A 20820-nucleotide genomic window follows, 5' to 3' on the forward strand; every position below is an offset into this window, starting at 1 on the left:
TCTGAGTACACAACACTTTGGAGGAAAGACACACACACATGCTCCTACTCACACAAATCACCCCCAACATTTGTTCCTAGAACCCCCTCACTCTTGTCAATCATAGCAGTGGAAAAGGGCACTGGCTTCTCAGCAGCCACTCACCATGATCTGTAAACAATATTACCCATGATTCTCCAGAGGTGTGGGGGAGGGATGGTGACGGCCATGCTCTACCTGACATTTAAGAAAGGCAGTTTCCATAAACACACACGCACACAATTTGTTTTTCATAACCACAGAGATGATGACAAACAATAGAGAATCATTATTATTATCAAGAACACTGACAGATTCTTTGTGATTCAGAGGAAATGTAATAATATCAGTGTCAGTGTGTATAGAAAGCAATGAAGTTCAACCTGGAATCAATAGGAATTGAATCAGAAAGCGTTAGTGAGGTAAATGTGAGACAACACCAAACCTATTGGTCTTGGGATCTCTTGAGATAAATGAGATTATAAATATGAATATTTAGGGGAAAATAATGATTTCTAGTGATCCCTTGAGTCCAGCTTAGTAGAGAGTGACTGGCACACACACACACACACACACACACACACACACAGAGAGAGGGAGAACAATGCAAACCAGCCAAGAAGGACAGTCTATTCATTGACATGAGCAGACTGTAGAGGACTCCTGCTAGTCTGATATACCCCCTCCTCATACTCCTCCATCCTTCTTTTACTCTCTCTCTCTCTCTCCTCTCCCTACTTCAGTACCTCCCTTTCCCTCCCTCTCTCACTCATTTTCTTTCTCTCTTTTCCTCTCCACTCCTTCCCTCACTCATTTCTTTTCTCCCTAGCCCTATGACCTCTCCCTAACTCCCTCCCTCTCTCTTCCCTGTATTAGGATTCTACTCCTTGCTCAGCCCAGTCTTTGTGAGTGGGTTAGCCAAGCGTGTCACAGTGAGAACCAGTGAATGGTAATGAACTGTGTGTGTGTGTGTTTCAGTGTGGTGGTGAGGGTGTGTGTCTCAGAGAAGGAGGGAGTATTCAGTGAGTATGAGGGCAGAGCCAGCAGAGAGAGGGTGAAGAGAGGATAGAAGAACGAGAGCGGAGAGAGGGAGGAGAGCAGACAGAGAGGGAACAAGGCAGTCGGCTGATTCACCACCCACCCCTCCATCCATCCCTTCTTTCTCTTTCTCCTCTTCTGCTTCAGTGACGGGGTAGTGGAGGTGTGTGTGGGAAAGGAAACCCTCCCTCCCTCCACACACAAACAGACCACTGATCCTAATCCCTTCCACCTGCCTCCATCCCTCTCACTTCTCCCATTGTCATTACTACCTCCAGCTCTGTCTCATTCCTTCTCACCCCATCCCATCATCCCATCTATCTCTCTATCGCTCTTTCTTTCTCTCCAGCCCCCACGCCCTTCTAACCCACACGCTCTGTGTCACCACCGTGGTGAAGAAAATGATCGGCGAACAAGCTGGAAAAGGTAGAGGAGAGGACAGAGAGAGGAGAAGGAGAGGAAGAGTGAACTCTGTCCATTCAAAACAATCCAGACTTTCCCGTTTCCCTGATGGATTATCGCCGGCCCCACGGACAGAAGGAGTGGAGGAGAAAAGAAAAAGACCAATAGAGGAAGAGAGCATACAAGAATTGAGCTCTGGACAGCCAGTTCGCCTAAAGGGTATGGTTAAAAAAAAATTCAATCGTTTTCCTAACAACTTCAGCTCCTTTATGTCCCTTTGGTGTTTTTCATTTCAGTTTAATTTCTCTCCCTCTCTTTCCTGCTCTCTTTTCCCTCCTTCCCTCTCTCCCACCCCAGTCTTGTCTGCAGGCTGTGTTGGGACTCTGGCTAATTGTGGAGTATTCTCAGGACTCCAGCGGAGGAGAGAGATGCTTTCTCTTTCTGTTCATTCTAATTAATTGCCCTCTATGCAAACACTCAAAGAGACTTTCACTTTGAGGGCGATAATTTCATATTCTGTTCATATCAGTATTTTCCATTTGTTTTTCCCACACATACTGTACCTGTAGGCTGCCACTCAAAAAAGAAAGAAAAAAACATACAAAAACTCTCTGACATCCCCAGGGTGTTTGGGAGTGGGTGTACATGGAAATGAGAGAATGAACGTGAGAGTGAGAGATAAAACATAATAGTGTGGAGTCTACTAGAAATAAGTATTTCCCAGAGTGGTGTGAGGGAAGAAAGAAAGGAAAATACTATTTTCACCTCAGGTCTAACCAGTGCTGTGGATAGACAGAGTAAGACATCGGTCCCTGCTCATCGGTCCCTGCTCATACAACACCGAGACTGAGAAGAATGCACAAGACTGAGGAGAGAACGGACGGACAAACACACAGACAAGTCAGCCCTCCGACCCCAATCGCATTCTGGTCCATCTCTGTTAGGGTACAGCGCCCTACACACACATACACACTCTCACTTATACACACACTTATGCACACACTCATACACAGACACAAAAGAACCTTGGCTTCGTCTGGGACCCTTTTCTTTTTAGAATTATTTATTTTCTAGCACCCATTTTTCCCTCTCTCTGCCCCCTTCTCTCCCTGTCTCTCTCTTTAATCTCTCCTCCATCTCTCCATATAGACTCTGAGAACACCATATCTCCACTACACAGACCTCTACACTTCCTGATTCTTACATTGATTGGTCTTTCAGTTCCTCCCTTCTACATATCTCTACTTCTCTTCCTCTCCCTTTACCTCTTTTTCTCACCGTTCTTCTTCCTCTCCTTTTCTCTCTCTGTCTCTCTCCCTCTCTCACACTCCTTTTCTTTCCTGCCCCCCTCGGCACACCTCACTCCCTCTCTCTTCTCCTACCGCTCCCTCACTTGCCCGGTCTCATTGTCTTCACAAACAGCAGTGTTAGTGTGTGTGTGTACGGGGGAACCAATCCATTCTGCAGTGGAGCCACGGAGCACAGGGGAGCCTGAGGTGAGTACGCACCGATCCTTACCCATAGCATATACTCCTCTGTGTTTGGTGTCACCTGAGGGCAGTGTGTGTGTTTTGTGTGTGTTTTTGTGTGTGTTTTGTGTGTCTGCGTTTTTTTGTGTTTCTGTGTGGGTTTTTTCTGTTTCTGTGTATATTATCATTAACGGTGTGTCAAAGGCGATAATTGTGGCACTTCACTTTAATCCCCATGGAATGTTATGTGGAATACGAGGTGTGTGTGTGTGTGTGTGTGTGTGTGTGTGTGTGTGTGTGTGTGTGTGTGTGTGTGTGTGTGTGTGTGTGTGTGTGGCACCACAAGGTGAGACTGACTGGGACTATACTCACTCTGCTTATGAATTACTGACCATGGCTTTAGTTTCACTCCCTGTTAATTCACATTAAGCATGTACACACACACACACACACACACATGCACACACCACATTCCATGGCAGATTTAAGTATTTCCCAGGGGTGAACAAGAATAGACCTCATTCTAAATCAGGACTGAGCAGAGAGCTGGTGCTCAAACTCAGCCAGGTCACCCGTGATACAAGTAACTATTCAATGTCCATCCATGCCTGAAGACGTTTGGAGATGAGGTTGAAACCGGCCACTAGGGGCAACACTGAGCGCTGTCATCTTCAATAGGTTTGGGTTTTGCTGAGGCGTTGTGGACAGGGATGATGGATGGGCGTAAGCATCTGCATCTGGTACCAAAGGTTGCAAGTTTGAATAGAGCGATAGAAAGTTGTTTTGAGATTTTTGTTTTAAGCCTATCCTAAACCTTAACCCTTACCATAACCATTCAGAGTTAATACCTATCCTAAACCTTAACCCTTACCCTAACCATTCAGAGTTAATGCCTATCCTAAACCTTAACCCTTAACCCTAACCATTCAGAGTTAATGCCTCACTTTAAACTTTACCTTTAATACTGTGAAATTTGACGTTTGCAACAACTTCGAAATGTAATGTTTGAGAAACATGGATGAACGTCTAATTCTGACATGAGACTGTGAGAGCTAGTTTCCCAAACTACTCTCATAGCACTTGTATCCCTGGAACACACACACACACAGAGAGACACACAGACACACACATACGCATGAACACAAACAAACCCACACAAACGCACACGTGACACATAGACACACACATTTCAGCTTAGCTGCTGCACAATTTCATATTTGATTGTTTATTTTGTTCTTTGTTCATTCAGATAGAACATGTTTCAACAAATTTCAAGTTCCTGATTCAAATTTCCTGGTGTTTTCAGGAGCTTATTAAGAGTCTGCTACTATAGTCCAGCTAAAATCCCAATGAGATCTGAGATGAGGACTAGAGCAGGGACTTTACTGTCTGAGTCAACCACAGATGTAGTTGTAAAGTCATTGTGAGCTGGCAGAGTCGACATCACACAAATCATGTAGTGTGTGTGTGTGTGTGGGGGGGGGGTAAAGGTATAGGAAGAGGGGGAGAGATTAGGAGAAGCAGTGAAAGCCAGATCCAGTTACAACTTAATGGGATTACGTCAAAGAAATGATAGTGTAGTGAAAAAGAAGGAGTGAGGAAAAGGAAGAACAGGAGGAATGAGAGTGAAGTGGTTAAACAGGAAGAGAATGAAAGAGAAAATATCTTGTGAAGAGAGAAAAAAGGATAAGAACAGAGGAGGAGGGAGAGTGAAGCCTCAACTGTAAAGGCCAGTGAGTGTTCTTCAAAGTGTGTGTGAGTGAAGTCAAGCCAAAACTCACTCATTCACACGCTTCCCCCTTCTCTCTCTCTCTTTTACTGCAGCCAAGGAGCAAGCAGAGAGGGAGAGAAAGAGGGACATAGGAAATCCATTCGTTCACACACTCTCTCTCTCTCTAGCACTGAATCAGGTAGAGGGAGAGAGGAAAGGGGGAGGTGGAGAAAGAGGGAGAGTTGTAGGAAGAAAGTAAGGGATAGAGGAAGAGAGGAAAAACATCTCTGGCATTGCATAGCTCTACCCACCATCTGATCAGTAATACTTTTGCATCATCTTAAACACACAGACACTCACATCCACATGCACACACACAGTAATAATTTCAGTTCTGCCAATTCTGAGTCAATAAAACATGAATCAGTTGATCGTCTTCCCTCCTCCTCCATCTCCTCTCCCCTCCTCATTCTCCTCATTCTCCTCCTCCTCCTCCTCCCTTCCTCTATCTATACCTAGGTGAGAGAATGTGTGATATGCAGCAAAGGCAGGGTTGGGACGGATAAAGCTGGTTTAGCAAGATGAAATACACACACACACACACACACACACTCACAGGACTCCATCTGTGATCCCACAGAACAAGGAGTTGTTTTGTAGTTTGGGAGAAAATCTTCTTTTTAGAGCTCCTAGAGTTTCAGGATAGAGTCGAGGGGAAAGAGGAGGGATAGAGAAAGGGAAAGAGGGAGTAGATGGGAGAGAGGAGGGATAGAGAGAGGAATAGAGAGTGAAGTGGGCAGGGACGGATTTACGAACTGGCACGTGGGGCCCCTGACCTCTACCTCCTAACCCAAATCCGGCTCTGGGAGAAGGGAGAGAGAGAAGGACGGGAGGAAAAATGACCTAAAATATAATTACCTAAAACTGAAAGTGGTTAAGAGAGACGGACTGAGAAAGAGGAGGGGTGATGCTGGCAGTGAGAGAGGGAAATGGGGTGTGAAAAACAGATAGGACAAGTAGAGTGAGAGAGACAGAGGGACTGAGAGAGGAAGACAGGGCATAGTAAAACTTTAATCAAAGATTGTTTTTGTGGTGTGAACAGGTCGAATTGCATATACACATTTGTGACCGAACGGTTCCAATCGGTCTTATGTAGCAAAATCTGAAATTGTGTTTTTTACATTGCCGAAAAATAGAGACTCAAAGCTACAAAATGGTATGTCATACACTACAGTTGAGGAACAATGGGAAAGTAATTTAACTTTAAAAGTTGATAAACTTGTAAACTCACTTTTGAGAAAATGGCCTTTGAATGTTTTGGTACTACTATTGGAGAGCCCTTCTTTGTCTACACCCACTCAGCATCATTCACACCCTCTTAAGCTTTAGCCCCACCCATCTCTTTACGGGTTGATCAGAGTGTTCTGTACTAACAGCAGTAGTCAAGCACCCAATATAACTTTCTAGCTACTTCCAGACATCCAAGTGAGAGAGAACAGCTCACTGAACATTACTCGCCCTAGCAGAGCTGGTTAGGTTGTTATGTTTTCCAGAGTGTTGGTGACTGCAGCTGTGGATCATAAATTCAGAGCATTTCATGTTCAGAGCGCACACTGGACAATGAGTTTTTTAATATATATTTTTAATTGAACCTTTATTTAACCTTTAACCTTTATTAACCTTTAACCTTTTATTTACAATGACTGCCTATTGGGGAACTGTGCAATAACTGCATTGTTCAGGTGCAGAAAGACAGATTTTTGCCTTATCAGCTTGGGGATTCGATCCAGCAACCTTTCGGTTACTGGCCCAACACTCTAACCAATAGGCTACCTGCTACCTGAGTAGGGTTGATCCGAATGTTCTGACCTCACAACGGCAATCAAGCACCCAAACTAACTGGCTAACATTAGCTAGCTTGCTAGCTACTTCCAGATACAAATGAGAGAACACCTCACTCTGACCAACCTAGCAGAGCTGGTTAGGCTGTTTTCATGTTATCCCGAGCGTTGGTGACTGTAAATGTGCTGCAGGCAACAATTCAATTATGCTTTTTTGCCAGCGTTTATTGACACCAGCCATATTCAACGGATGTTGAGCATTCATAAATTCATCAGTTATTCTGCGCTCTCGCAAACTAAGATGAGAGTCTTTTGTTTCGACATGTAGCTAGCTAGCTAGCTGGATAAAAAATTAACCATTATCCCTACTCATGATGTTACTACCCAGCATGAATCTGCAGGTAGCTAACCAACCAGGTTGACTGTTAGCTAGCTAACATTAGGCTATAACTAGTCAAGCAAATGCGTCAGAGATACGAATAATGAACTAGGATCCTAATTTAACAATTTTATCCGTATTTACCAATTGCATGCCGTTTGTGTTATTAAGGCACATGAAAGTTATTGTGTTCCAGAAGGCATTTAGATATTTTTTTTAAATGCCTAATGCCTCTCCTGTGAAGTAGTGATGTGCGACATACGCCTAGCTTCTTGAAACGGTTTATAAATGCCACTGGTGGCGTTGGGACACCTGTCACCTGTTTAATATGGAAGTAGTGAATGTGTTTGTGTGTGCATTGAGACTTCATTGCAACTGGAGCATAGAGAGTTTCAGCACCTAGATATTCATATGCTGAAGAATGGCCTTCACACACACACACACACACACACACACACACACACACACACACACACACACACACACACACACACACACACACACACACACACCCATTGGGATGAAAATTGAGGTAGCTTCCAGTTCCTCTGCATGTGCAGCAAGATTAATGAGCTGTCATCAGCTAATCAGGTCAGCCGGTGGGAGGGCTACGGAATACCAAAAAGCAGCGTGAGCCAGTGTAGGTCAATTGTGTGTGTGTGTGTGTGCGTGCATCCATGCCTGTGTGTGTGTGTGTGTGTGTGCGTGCATCCATGCCTGTGTGTGTTTGTGTGTGTGTGTGTTCGCGTCTGTACGTGTGTGCATTCATGTGTGTATGAAAGTAGGTGTGTGATTGCGTGGAAAGGGTTGCTGTGAGAGATTGAGAGGGAGGATGCCCTGATTAGCAGTGAGCTTTTTAAAGTTCTTTCCTCCTCCTCAAGCGTGTTCCCTCCCTCCTTCAACAAGCTCTCACAGTCTCATTGCAGAATTAGACATTCATCCACGTTCTGCAAACATCACATTTTGAAGTGTTTTTTGTTGCTCCAAACGTCACATTTCGAACTGGTTAAGTTAATTAAGGCACTCATTACGAATAGTTAAGTTAAGGGTTAATGTTCAGGATAGGGTTAACCCACTCCCCCCCATGTTTAAATAGACAACCATCTCATCCAGAGTCATGGATTTCCATCCATCCACCAACCCCGTTCACGATGTCCTAGCAAAACCCAAGCCCACTTGATGGTAATAGTGCTCACTGTTGCCCCTAGTGGCTAGTTTTGAAGGCATTTCCCGATGTCCTCAGGACATGGATAGTCCAATTTCAACATGAATCTTGAACAACCTGGCTGCCCTCCTTAGCTGGCTATTTCATCATCCCTCTCTACCTCTGTCTTTCTCCAAATTTCTCCATCCTTCTCTCCAATGTCCTCATTTGGGGTACAGAGCAGGTGTGTGTGTGTGTGTGTGTGTGTGTGTGTGTGTGTGTGTGTGTGTGTGTGTGTGTAAGGGGTTGGGGCTACACGTCGACATCCTTTGATCACTAATCCTTTCTCTAGCCAGTCTTTTTATCCCTCTTTCTTCTGGTTCTGTCCATCTCCTGTCCTCTCTTCTCTCGTTCTGCATGGCCCATTGCCACATCTACATTGTGAGCAGCTTACAGAGAGCTATCTGGGGCAGGCTGCCCTCTCTCCTTCTCTCCCTCCCTCGGTCTAGCTCTGCTGCTCTCTTATTCTCTCTTTTCGTGCCTGCTTAAAGAGATCTATGCTGAGCTGACATCAATTCCTCATTCAATAGTCATTTTATTTTCCCCGACTCCTCTCTCCCCTCCTCCCTCTCTCCCCTCGCTTTCTGAGATCACTGTGACCTTTATCTCTTTCTTTCTTTCTCTCTCTTCCCAGACGGAGGTAATCCCTCCAGCCCATATACTTAGCTCTGACACTCGTTCTCTCTCTTTCTGCTCTTTTTACGCATTCTTCTCTTTCCTTCTTGCCCTTTCCTCTGCGGCTGGTGTCTGTGAGTTGAGCTGGGTGACGGACAAAAGGTTGGGTTGACTCATAGTGCCCCAGTCATTACTGGTACCAGCCTATATTCAGCACGTTATTGAGTAGCCTATCAGCTATCAATTATAAGGGACAGGATCAAGGTGAAACAGAGCTTACAGCTGCAGTAGGGCCACTTGTAATACTCTTTGATAGTGTGTGCTTAATCCTCTGTAATTGAGGGTAGAACAGCTCTTGTTCTCTGTGTTTCTATCCTCTACCCATAGGAAGGAAGAGTTGAGCCAGTCTATGGTGTATATAGGGGACACTAAATGGACTCCGAGTGCAGGAAGGAGGTGTGTGTGTGCACGTGTGCGTGCATGTGTGTCCAGTAGAGAGAGAAAGCCCCTGTGTGGTTGTGTGAATGGGGTCTTTGTTAGCAGAGCTGAGAGACAGTGAGCCGTGAGAGAGACTCGGACACACAGTATTACCTGACAACCCCCTTCTCTCCCCTATCACCCAAGCAACCCTGTGACCCCAATCTACACATACACTCTCATGCAAACATACATTTACACACACACACCTGAAATACCTCATCCTGTGCTATAACACATTTCCCCCGTCTCTCTATGCCTAACTCTCTACCTCCTCTCTACGTTGCTCCCTCTTTAGCTATTCCTCTCTTTCCCTCTACATCCCCTTCTCTCTTTTTTCTGTCTTTGTGTTTGAACAACTGAAACTGTTTTCCTGTTCCTGGCCCTCTGCTTTATCTGACCAGGTGGAGGGGAAGAGGGGGCTGTTGGCTTACCTGGGGCTAATACACAGGGAGCACTGTGTGTGAGAAGAGAGGGGGCGGGAGAAGAGGGAAAGGGAGAGAGCAAAAACAGGTGCATACAGAAGGAAGGGGTTTAGGACAGTAGATATCAGAAACGGCAACTCTTATGTTTTCCTGAGTAGTCTTAACAAAAGGCACATAGGTTTTTACAGGAATGGGAATGCAAACTCTCAGACAGTCACAAGACTTCCTTTATCATTTCCTGTGGAAAGACATGGAGAAGAGGGTGAATACAGTATGAGATACAGAGTGGTAGAGGAGAAGGCAGAGAGGTAGAGTATCTGGTGTGGTCTGTTATATGGGTATTGTCTGTTTTATTGACTGATGCATATGGAATTTATGATTTTTTGAGTGTGAATCTGATTGTAGATTTAGTGTGCAGAAGACATCATACCTCCCCCTCTATCCTTTCTTTTCACTCTCCCGACTTCCCAAATATCTCTCTCTCCTTCTCCCTCCTATCTTCCCTTGTCTCACTGTTCTCGCTTCTATCGCAAACGTAGACCGGCAGTCAGTGGCGTACCACAGGTTTGTTGTTTTAAAGCACATTTTTGCTGTTTTAAAGCTAATTCCTTGCAATTCTGCACGTATTTTATTGCAATGGGGCACAGATTAATATGTGAAGTTTTGTAGTTAATCTCATGCTATTTCACACATTTTCCATGAGGCAGAGTGAACACATTGCAGTTTTCTTGGTAATCTTGTGCTATTCTACACATTTTGCAATGAGGCTGAGAGAATTTAGCATTTTTTAACATAATTTCCTGCAATTCTACACACCATTCCGGGGCTGCGGGGATATGTGGTACACCAGCGCCATCAGTGACTCATAGACCGTCAGTGACTCACAAAGTGATTTCCCCTAGTTTTCTGTCTTTTAAATTATGTTGTAGATTTGAGGCTAACTGTTCTGTTCAGAGTATTACGTGTCCTAACTCATATCATTATTAGATGAATGGCCAAACATTAATTTGAACTTAGAATTGATTAAGGTATAGCCCATACCCTATGATACAGCCGATATGACATAACCAATGTTGCATGGTTGGATGTGAATGGCTTAGGCCGGAGAACACAGGGACAGTATTGTCTATATGTAAGGAGGGGCTTCAACAAGGGAAAGGTCCAATGTGTGTGTGTGTGCATGTTTGTGTGTGTGGAGGGTACAGGAGACTGCAGTAATCTCTGACTTCTCTGAAGTGATGAAGCTGGTTGGAATCCGTCTGGATGACAGGACGTCACATTTGATCCCAACGTGCCACCGGAGTTATTTAGGGACTCTGGGGGATGACTCATAACACCCCTTGCTCCCCCCACCCCCTTGTCTGCCCCTCACTTCAATTTCCTTTCTCCCTTTCTTCTCCCTTCTCACTTCTCCCCCTTTCTTCACCTGCCTCCTCTTTCTCCGGGGGCAAAGATCGTTAGGTGTCTTATCTAGAGGTCTTTACATCACTCACAGCCCTGTTATCACTGCAGCCAGGGCACTCCTCACTTCTCTCCCCCTTTCCAGGAAAGTAATCAATTTCTTAACCAAGGGAGGGATGAAGGGAAGGGGGGAGGAGACGTTCGACCTGTCTGGAGAGCCTCCTTTTCTTTTTTAGTTTGATTTGTTGTATTTAGAAGGGGCATTGACGCAGGCTGTACCAATGTAATCAATCCATTTTAGAATGTCACAACGGGTTCTGGAAATAAATCTGCACAAACATGCACACACAGACACTCACACACATTTCTCAGTCTTATCACTGCTGTCATGCGTGTGGACTCAGACAGCCAGTTTGCCTAACAAAGGCAGCAGAGTCTGGATTATATCTGTGTCCGTGTGTATAAATAATGTATAATAAGCTAATACGCTTTCCGTATTCTGTTAAACTTGCCTGGCTGTTGACCATAGGGATCAGTTTAAGGATTCTGTCACTCAAAGTCAATGCCTCTGCTTATCAGCACACATACACATGCACGTGAATGCACACACACACACAGATAAATTTGACCCGTTTCAGAAAACGAGGCATATGTCGCAGGTTTAAACATACCATTTGAAGTTACTTTTTTGGCAGAAATGCCTTCTCAAAAATGTGAACTTTCATGTGCCTTAATAACAAACTTGTATGCCATGTATAAAAATAAATAAAATTGTTAAATTACGAGCCTAGTTGGTTTAGCCACAGAAAAAGTCAGCAACCTTCCCGCTAGCCATGATTGCTAAGAAAATGAGTGGGCTAGACATGCTGAGAGATGAGTTTTGATTGGTCTGCCATATAGCACGCTTCTGTCTATTTTAGCTAGTCAGTATGTCTAGGTAATTCTGTCTAACACTGCTTTTTTTATTACTTTTGCGTATTAAAACTGCATAAACCTAATGTCAAGTTAAAGTGTACTGTTAGCAAGCTGACTGGCTCGATAGCTAACGTTACGTGTATGCTCTCCACTTTCTGGAGGACCGAGTTTTGAAATCAGTGGAATTTGAGTATGATAGCTAAGGAGATGGAGAAAACACCTGTCTCCAGATTACATCTTCAAACTAAGGGTAACCATGGCATCCTCACAGGAGGCAAGTCCATCCATGATGTAAGATAGTCTAGCTAGCTAGATTCATGCTGGGTAGTAACATCATGAGTAGGGATAATGGTTCATTTCTTTACCCAGCTAGCTAGCTAGCTAGCTACATGTCTTAACAAACGACTCTTATCTTTGTGTGCGAGAGCGCAGAATAACTGATGAATTTATGAATGCTCAACATCCATGGAATATGGCTGGTGTCAATAAACGCTGGCAGAAAAGCGTAATTGAATTGTTGCCAGCAGCACAGTTACAGTCACCAACGCTCGGGATAACATGAAAACAGTCTAACCAGCTCTGCTAGGGGGAGTAAAATGGTCAGAGTGAGGTGTTCTCTCATTTGTTCTCTCATTTGTATCTGGAAGTAGCTAGCAAGCTAGCTAATGTTAGCCAGTTAGTTTGGGTGCTTGATTGCCGTTGTGAGGTCAGAACATTCGGATCAACCCTACTCAGGTAGCAAGTAGCCTATTGGTTAGAGTGTTGGGCCAGTAACCGAAAGGTTGCTGGATCGAATCCCCAAGCTGATAAGGTAAAAATCTGTCTTTCTGCCCCTGAACAATGCAGTTAATGCACAGTTCCCCAATAGGCAGTCATTGTAAATAAGAATTTGTAAATAAGAATTTGACTTACCTAGTTAAATAAAGGTTCAATTAAAAATATATATTAGAAAAACTCACTGACCAGAGTGTGCGCTCTGAACATGAAATGCTCTGAATTTATGATCCACAGCTGCAAACACCAACACTCTGGAAAACATAACAACCTAACCAGCTCTGCTAGGGCGAGTAATGTTCAGTGAGCTGTTCTCTCTCTCTCTCACTTGGATGTCTGGAAGTAGCTAGAAAGTTATCTTGGGTGCTTGACTACTGCTGTTAGTACAGAACACTCTGATCAACCTGTAAAGAGATGGGTGGGGCTAAAGCTTAAGAGGGTGTGAATGATGCTGAGTGGGTGTAGACAAAGAAGGGCTCTCCAATAGTAGTACCAAAACATTCAAAGGCCATTTTCTCAAAAGTGAGTTTACAAGTTTATCAACTTTTAAAGCTAAATTACCTTCCCATTGCTCCTCAACTGTAGTGTATGACATAACATTTTGTAGCTTTGAGTCTCTACTTTTTGGTAATGTAAAAAACACAATTTCAAATTTTGCTACATAAGACCGATTGGAACCGTTCGGTCACAAAAGTGTATATGCAATTCAACCTGTTCACACCACAAAAACAATCTTTGATTAAAGTTTTACTATGCCCTGTCTTCCTCTCTCAGTCCCTCGGTCTCTCTCACTCTACTTTTCCTATCTGTTTTTCACACCCCATTTCCCTCTCTCACTGCCAGCATCACCCCTCCTCTTTCTCAGTCCGTCTCTCTTAACCACTTTCAGTTTTAGGTAATGATATTTTAGGTCATTCTTCATCCCGTCCTTCTCTCTCTCTCTCCCTCCTCTCTCCCCTCTCCCAGAGCCGGATTTGGGTTAGGAGGTAGAGGTCAGGGGCCCCACGTGCCCGTTCGTAAATCCGTCCCTGCCCACTTCACTCTCTATCCCTACTCTCTCCCATCTACTCCCTCTTTCCCTTTCTCTATCCCTCCTCTTTCCCCTCGACTCTATCCTGAAACTCTAGGAGCTCTAAAAAGAAGATTTTCTCCTAAACTACAAAACAACTCCTTGTTCTGTGTGTGTGTGTGTGTGTGTGTGTGTGTGTGTGTGTGTGTGTGTGTGTGTGTGTGTGTGTGTGTGTGTGTGTGTGTGTGTGTGTGTGTGTGTGCGTGCATGTATGCCTGCATGCGTATGTGTGTGGTATTTCCTCTCCTACGCCTCTGATCATTGACTCATCCATATTCAACCTGTTAATAATGTACAGGGTTTTCTCATCTTCTGCCTAGCCTGTAACATAGCTCCAATAATTACCTCCCTCTAAACAAGATAGAAGGAGACGATGACTCAAATAGTGAGATGATGAAAGGATAGAGTGCAGGAGAGGACAGATGGATACATCAGCAAGAGAAGAAGGGTGGGAGGAGAGGAGAGAGTGAGCATGAGAGGTGGAGTGTAGAAGAGATAGGCATAATGTATTTGCAGGATTAAATCATTATGTCAGATATTGGATAGAGTTGAAGATTAAAGAGTGGCCATAGCGGAGGGCTTCACAAATGATCGTATAGTCAGAATAAAGCTGGAGCATTAGTTACAGCAGTAAAGCTACTGATTGAGATGAAGAGTTGAAGGGCATTGGGACATTGGTTGAGTTGACGATAGGGCAGAATAAAATAAAGTGGTGGATGTGATAGCATCTAGCTGTACCAGCTCTCACAGTCTCACATCAGAAATATACCTTCATCCATATCATCAAATGCTACGTTTCAAAGTTGTTGCAAAAGTCAAATTTCTACGTCATCTTCCGACATCCTCAGACATGGGTGGATGTCGAATACTGACTCATGTCACGGGTGACCTGGCTGGCGATAGAGTGTTGTTCCAGTATTACTGTAACTCCCTGCTGTGGTGTCGGAGCTGTCAGACAAGCTGAACGTTTTGAAGTCGGAGAGAGTGAGAACGCTACACACACCATTATATAGACAGAAACGCTAAGGTTAAGAGGATAGGATGCTCACAGAACACGCACACAGACCAAATGGGGGTTGGGGAGGTGGGTGTCTCTTTAACTAACTCGCTGCTGTTTTCTATGGCTTTCTATTCCTATGTGATTTTTTTCTACTGTCACATAGGGTCCAAAGCCATTGGGTACAGAGTGGAACCTCTGCTATGTCACACACACAAACACACACACACATTCACACTGCAGGGACTAAAGCCATCGGGTACGAAGTGGAACATCTGCTAACGAAGGGGGAGAAGGGGAGAGGGGGAGAGGAATGGGGTGAGGTTGTCAGGGCTTGAGGAAGGAGAAGTTGCAACTAAACTGCGAAAGTCAACACATGCGCACACAGTGTGTCTGTAGGCAGCCCTGGCTCTGGGTCAGAGATAACTGCTCTAGTATGAGATTAACTCTTCCTTAGGACACATACACACAAAACACACATCCACCCCACACACAAGCTAGTTGACGCTTGTTCGTGCTGACTCTGGTATCTAATGAAGCTCTCAGTTTAACCACCTGGCTCTTAATCTCAAAGCAGCATGTGATTGGCTAACGACAGGGAGGAAGAACTGTTAACGTGGTACTTTCTCTATCCCAACAAAAAAACCTACTGCGACTGTGACTGTCAATCCATGTGTGAGAGTAAGAGAATTCTGACAGTTAAAATGTCCACAAAGATGTGCGAACGCATTCCCCATGACATATCCATGGGCTACACGGTCTACAAAGAGGCTGTCAAATAATAGACAGACTGAAATGTCAATCAAGAAACCAGTGTTTAGTGCTGCATATCACCTGTTCTTTCAGTGCTCGTTCTTTATGTCTCAGTCAGATGGAAAGTAATCTGTCATAATTCATTATTTCTGGCTTAACTCCTGATTATCATTTTTCCTGTAATGCTGTAGGGAGAATAGCTGGTATTCGGAGTGGGATGAAAAATTAGCTTTCCTCCTGCTTGAGTCACAGAGATCGATAAACTGTCGATTTATTCCTTACCGCATTGTGTGTGTGTGTGTGCGTGCGTGTTTGCATGTGTGCGGACGTTGGCAGAATTATGGTCTTACCTAAGAATTGCCATTCAGTAACTTTCAGAGTTTCCCACACAACAGATCAGGAATCTATTATGTTCTAAATTTTCACGGCTCAACATCCCCTTGAAAAGTTTAATTTGAGCTTTAATGTTTGAAAATCTGTGTTTTTGCCTTCTGGAATAGAAGTTTGTCTACAGGATAAGAAGTTTGCCTACTGGATAAGTGCAGCAATATTTACTGACATGAAAATCTGATTCTAGACTGAACAAAAATATAAACGCAATATGTAAAGTGTTGGCCCCATGCTCCATGAGTTGAAATTAAAGATCCCAGAAATGTTCCATGCACACAAAAAGCTAATTTCTCTCAAATTTAGTTTACATTCCTGTTCGTGAGCATTTTTCCTTTGCCAAGCTAATCCAGTCCGCCTGACAGGTGTGGCATATCAAGGAGCTGATTAAACAGCATGATCACTACACAGGTGCACCTTGTGCTGGGGACAATAAAAGTCCACTCTAAAATGTGCAGTTTTGTCACACAACATAATGCCACAGATTTGAGGGAGCATGCAATGTTGCCAGAGAATGTTATGTTAATTTCTGTACCATAAGCCACTTCCAACACCGTTTTAGAGAATTTAGCAGTACGTGCAACAACTGCAGACAATGTGTAACCAGGCGAGCACAGGACCTCCACATCCGGCTTTTTCACCTGTGGGATTGCCTGAAACCAGTCACCCGGACATCTGATGAAACTTTGGCAGACAGTGTGTATGGTGTTGTGTGGGCGAGCGGTTTTCTAATGTCAACGTTGTGAACTGAGTGCCCCATGGTGGCGGTGGGGTTACAGTATGTTATGGGCAGGCATAAGCCATGGAAAACAAACACAATTGCATTTTCTCGATGGCAATTTGAATGCACAGATATACCGTGATTGTTGTCGTGCCATTCATCTGCCGCCATCACATGTTTCAGCATGATAATGCACAGCCCCATGTCGCAAGGAGCTGTACACAATTCCTGGAAGCTGAAAATGAACCAGTCCTTCCATGGCCTGCATACTCACCAGACATGTCACCCATTGAGCATGTTTGGGATGCTCTGGATCAACGTGTATGACAGCGTGTTCCAGTTCCCGCCAATATACAGCAACTTTGGACAGCCATTGAAGAAGAGTGGGACAACATTCCACAGGCCACAATCAACAGCCTGATCAACTCTTTGCGAAGAAGAATAATTACACTGCATGAGCAAATGGTCACACCAGATACTGACTGTTTTTCTGTTTCACGCCCCTAGCTTTTTTTAAGGTATCTGTGACCAGCAGATATATATTTGTATTCCCAGTCACGTGAAATCCATAGATTAGGGCCTGATTTATTTATTTCAATTGACTGATTTCCGTGTATGAATCATTGAAATTGTTGCATGTTGCATTTATATTTTTGTTCAGTCTACTTTAACACCACCTCTCTGGGTCTCTGTCTCTCTCTCTCTGCAGGTACTACATGTGTCTCAATCAAACCATGCCCCAGTTCACCTTTGCCTGTTTCTGTGGTCTGCACGGCTTCTGCCGGAGACGGACAAAGAATAAAAATAAGAAAAGGGAGGAACAAGTGGAGATGGAGGAGAAACAGAGGGATCAGGAGACAGAGGTGTGAAGGAAGTCTGGAGGGACTTCACCCTACTCTTCATCTTCTCAGAGACTCTGTTTTGGTCATAGTTGAAAAGCGGTTGAAACCCCTTCCTGTGTACCTCAGTCCTTGGGAATGAAGGCAGGATATTTTCACCAAACACACTCAGTACCACTGATTTTTATTCAATTTAACTTAAAACTGTGGTCTGTAATTTCTTTAAAAAAAATGTTACTCCATGTAGGCCAGTACACCATGCAGGCCAGTCCTGCCAAATTGAATTACAGATTGTGCCTTTTAGATGTCCAGATCATTTTCCATTATTCACACGGTGGTCCGTCTCTCCTCCACATGAAGCAGCTGTCCAATCAGCAGCTTCACTGGACAGTGTAGGTAGAGGTCAAAGGTTAAAACAAATGTTATTTACAATCTCCTCCACCAAGGGGATGGGCACACACACATGTAAATTAAAGATATGCATGGGTCTGTAAATGCGACTCACTGCCTCAATTACAGTAGGTATTAAGTAACAAAATTATATATATATTTTTTTTACATTAGATAAAAGTAGAGACTCAGAGGTAGAAAATTGTATATCATACACTGCAGTTGAGGAACAATGGGAAAGTAATGATATTTGAAAGTTGATAAACTTGTAACTCCACAATGAACCATAATTCCCAACCCATACAGTAATAGCAATACAAACTGATTGTCATAGCTACCCACCATGCATGAATCTGCAGATAGGTAAAGCTAATCAACTATGTTCAATGTTAGCTAGCTAGCTAACATTGGCCTATAACTAGCAATGCAAATGGATTTCTGATATACTAATAATATTCCTACACAGATCATACACGTAACGTTAGCTAGTGAGCCAACAAGCTAACGTTCGCTAGCCTCCTAACAGTTCGCTTTATTAACATGCAATGAAAACAACTTTTTGGCTAAATTAGAAACTTATAATATCGCTTCATGGCAGACTGCTACCCCTTTAACTCCGTTTTGTTTGTAGTTACAGCTTGTTTGGCCTGCGTTGTGTCAAGTCAATCCAGTTCACACTGTAGGTAGTAGTAGTCCATCTAAACCTTTTTCCACTGATCTCTGTCTATAGCGCCTGCTAAAATTCAGGGCAGCAATGTTGTTGAGAGCAGTCCAACATTATATCTTTCAAAAAAGCCGCGGTAGCCAGGATTCACATACAAAGCAGCTCATGTTATAAACAGAAGCATGCTACATGGCAGACCAATCCGATCTCATCTCTCAGCATGTCCGGCCTATCCATTATCTAAGCCAATCCGGTCTTTTTCCATGGCTAAACCAACTAGGATCCTAATTTAGGATTTTTTTAAAAATGCCTAATGCCTCTCCTCTCCTGTGAAGTAGTGACGTGCGACATACGCCTAGCTTCTTGAAACGGTTTATAAATGCCACTGGTGGCGTTGGGACACCTGTCACCTGTTTAATATGGAAGTAGTGAATGTGTTTCTGTGTGCATTGAAACTTCATTGCAACTGGAGCATAGAGAGTTTCAGCACCTAGATATTCATATGCTGCAGAATGGCATACACACACACACACACACACACACACACACACACACACACACACACACACACACACACACACACACACACACACACACACACACACACACACACCTTCTCATTAGCCTGTGTAATTATGCATGGCACATCCAGTTGGCCAGTGGAGATATAATTAACCTTTTCCTGCAGGAAACAGCAGTCTGGACGTCTGACACACACACACACACACACACACACACACACACACACACACACACACACGTCTGGTGTCACGGAAATAGAGCGTCAAAGACGACGTCTGGCATTCAATGATAATCCCCTCACGCATATTTACAACCAAGGTTTAAACTATTAATGTCAGATTACCTCTCCTCTCCCTTTATCTTCCACCTTTCTCTCCCTCCCTCTTCTCGTCCCCAGCTCCTTCTCTGACTTTCTTTCTCCTTCACTCTCCATGTCTCTGTGTCTGTCTGTGTCTGGCTACACAAACCTCTTTCTCTCTTCCCTTCTGACACTCTCTGTCTCCTTTTTCTCCTTTCTCAACCTCCTTGCCCACATCCCTCTCTCTCCTGCTCCCTCTCCCTCTGTTCATCTCTTTATCTCTCAGTAAAACACGTTCTCCGGGCAGTGAGCATGGCCTTGCCTGGCTGGCACCTCCATAGATTGACACCAGCACTTGCTCAGGGAGCCCTCTCGCCAAGTCCACAAAAGCTGCTTTACAACAGATGAAGGGATTGTGTGTGTGTGTGTGTGTGTGTGTGTGTGTGTGTGTGTGTGTGTGTGTGTGTGTGTGTGTGTGTGTGTGTGTGTGTGTGTGTGTGTGTGTGTGTGTGTGTGTGTGTGTGTGTGTGTGTGTGTGTGTGTGTGTGTGGTGGTCATGTGTGTGCATGTGTGTGTATACGTGTGAGTTTATAAGAAAGATAAAGCGATAGGGTTGAGTACTTTCCTATTCTACCATTGAGAACAGTGAAATAGGATAAAGCTAAGCCATTTCACAGAGATGAGCAGCTATTATGAGCCACCATGTTACAGAAAGGCTTTTTAACAAGAAAGGGAGAGAGAAAATGATAGGGAGAGGGGCAGAGAGAGAACAGTTAATGAGAGAGGGATGGAAATGGAAGAGGGAGCTCATACTCGGCACTCATGCTAATTGGCTACAGTTGCTAACTCTCTGAGGCGAGAGGAGGTTTATAAAAGCACAGACTGATCCCGGCATCACACTCGTTTAAAGAAACGATTCGCTTCAATGCAGAGGAGCTGAAATGAATAACAGGGTGTTATTAGCAGTGGGAGGGCTGTTTTTCACCTGAGTGACTATGTGTAGTCTTCTCAGCCAGGTCGCCCGTGATACAAGTCAGTATTCGACGTTCATCCATGTCGGGAGATGAAGTGGAAACTGGCACTAGTGGCAACAGTGAGCGCTGTTACCTTCAAGTAGGTTTCGGTTTTGCTAGGACATTGTGGATGGGTGTAAGCATCTGCCTCTGATTCCAAATTCAAATCCAGTAATAAAAAGTAGTTGATATTTTTGTAGTTGATATCTCCAGCCTTAACCCTTACCTTAACCATTTGGAGTTAACGTCTAACCTTAAGAATGTAGAGTTAATGCCTGAACGTAATCCTAACCTTAAAAATGCTGAGTTAATGCCTAAACTTAACCTTAAACAATTTGACATTTGATGTTTGGAACAACTTCAAACTTTGATGTTTGAGAAACATTAATGAACGTCTAATTCTGACATGAGACTGTGAGAGCTGATACAGTTTTCTATGGATCATATCCATATCATGCATATGGAGCCTTAATCAAAGACAAATAGCTGAAAATAGAT

At 43.9% G+C, this 20820-nt stretch overlaps 1 long non-coding RNA gene across 1 annotated transcript; it reads left to right on the forward strand.

Moving 5' to 3' along the window:
• The first annotated feature begins 1061 nt into the window (after window positions 1-1061).
• Window positions 1062-17429, forward strand: LOC135541993 (uncharacterized). Its single transcript, XR_010456017.1, has 3 exons — window positions 1062-1677; window positions 1816-2954; window positions 17306-17429. It is a non-coding gene; the product is annotated as an uncharacterized LOC135541993 (long non-coding RNA).
• The last annotated feature ends 3391 nt before the right edge of the window (window positions 17430-20820 follow it).

Source organism: Oncorhynchus masou, chromosome 6 (assembly GCF_036934945.1).
Source record: "Oncorhynchus masou masou isolate Uvic2021 chromosome 6, UVic_Omas_1.1, whole genome shotgun sequence".
In the NCBI taxonomy this organism is placed as follows: domain Eukaryota; kingdom Metazoa; phylum Chordata; class Actinopteri; order Salmoniformes; family Salmonidae; genus Oncorhynchus; species Oncorhynchus masou.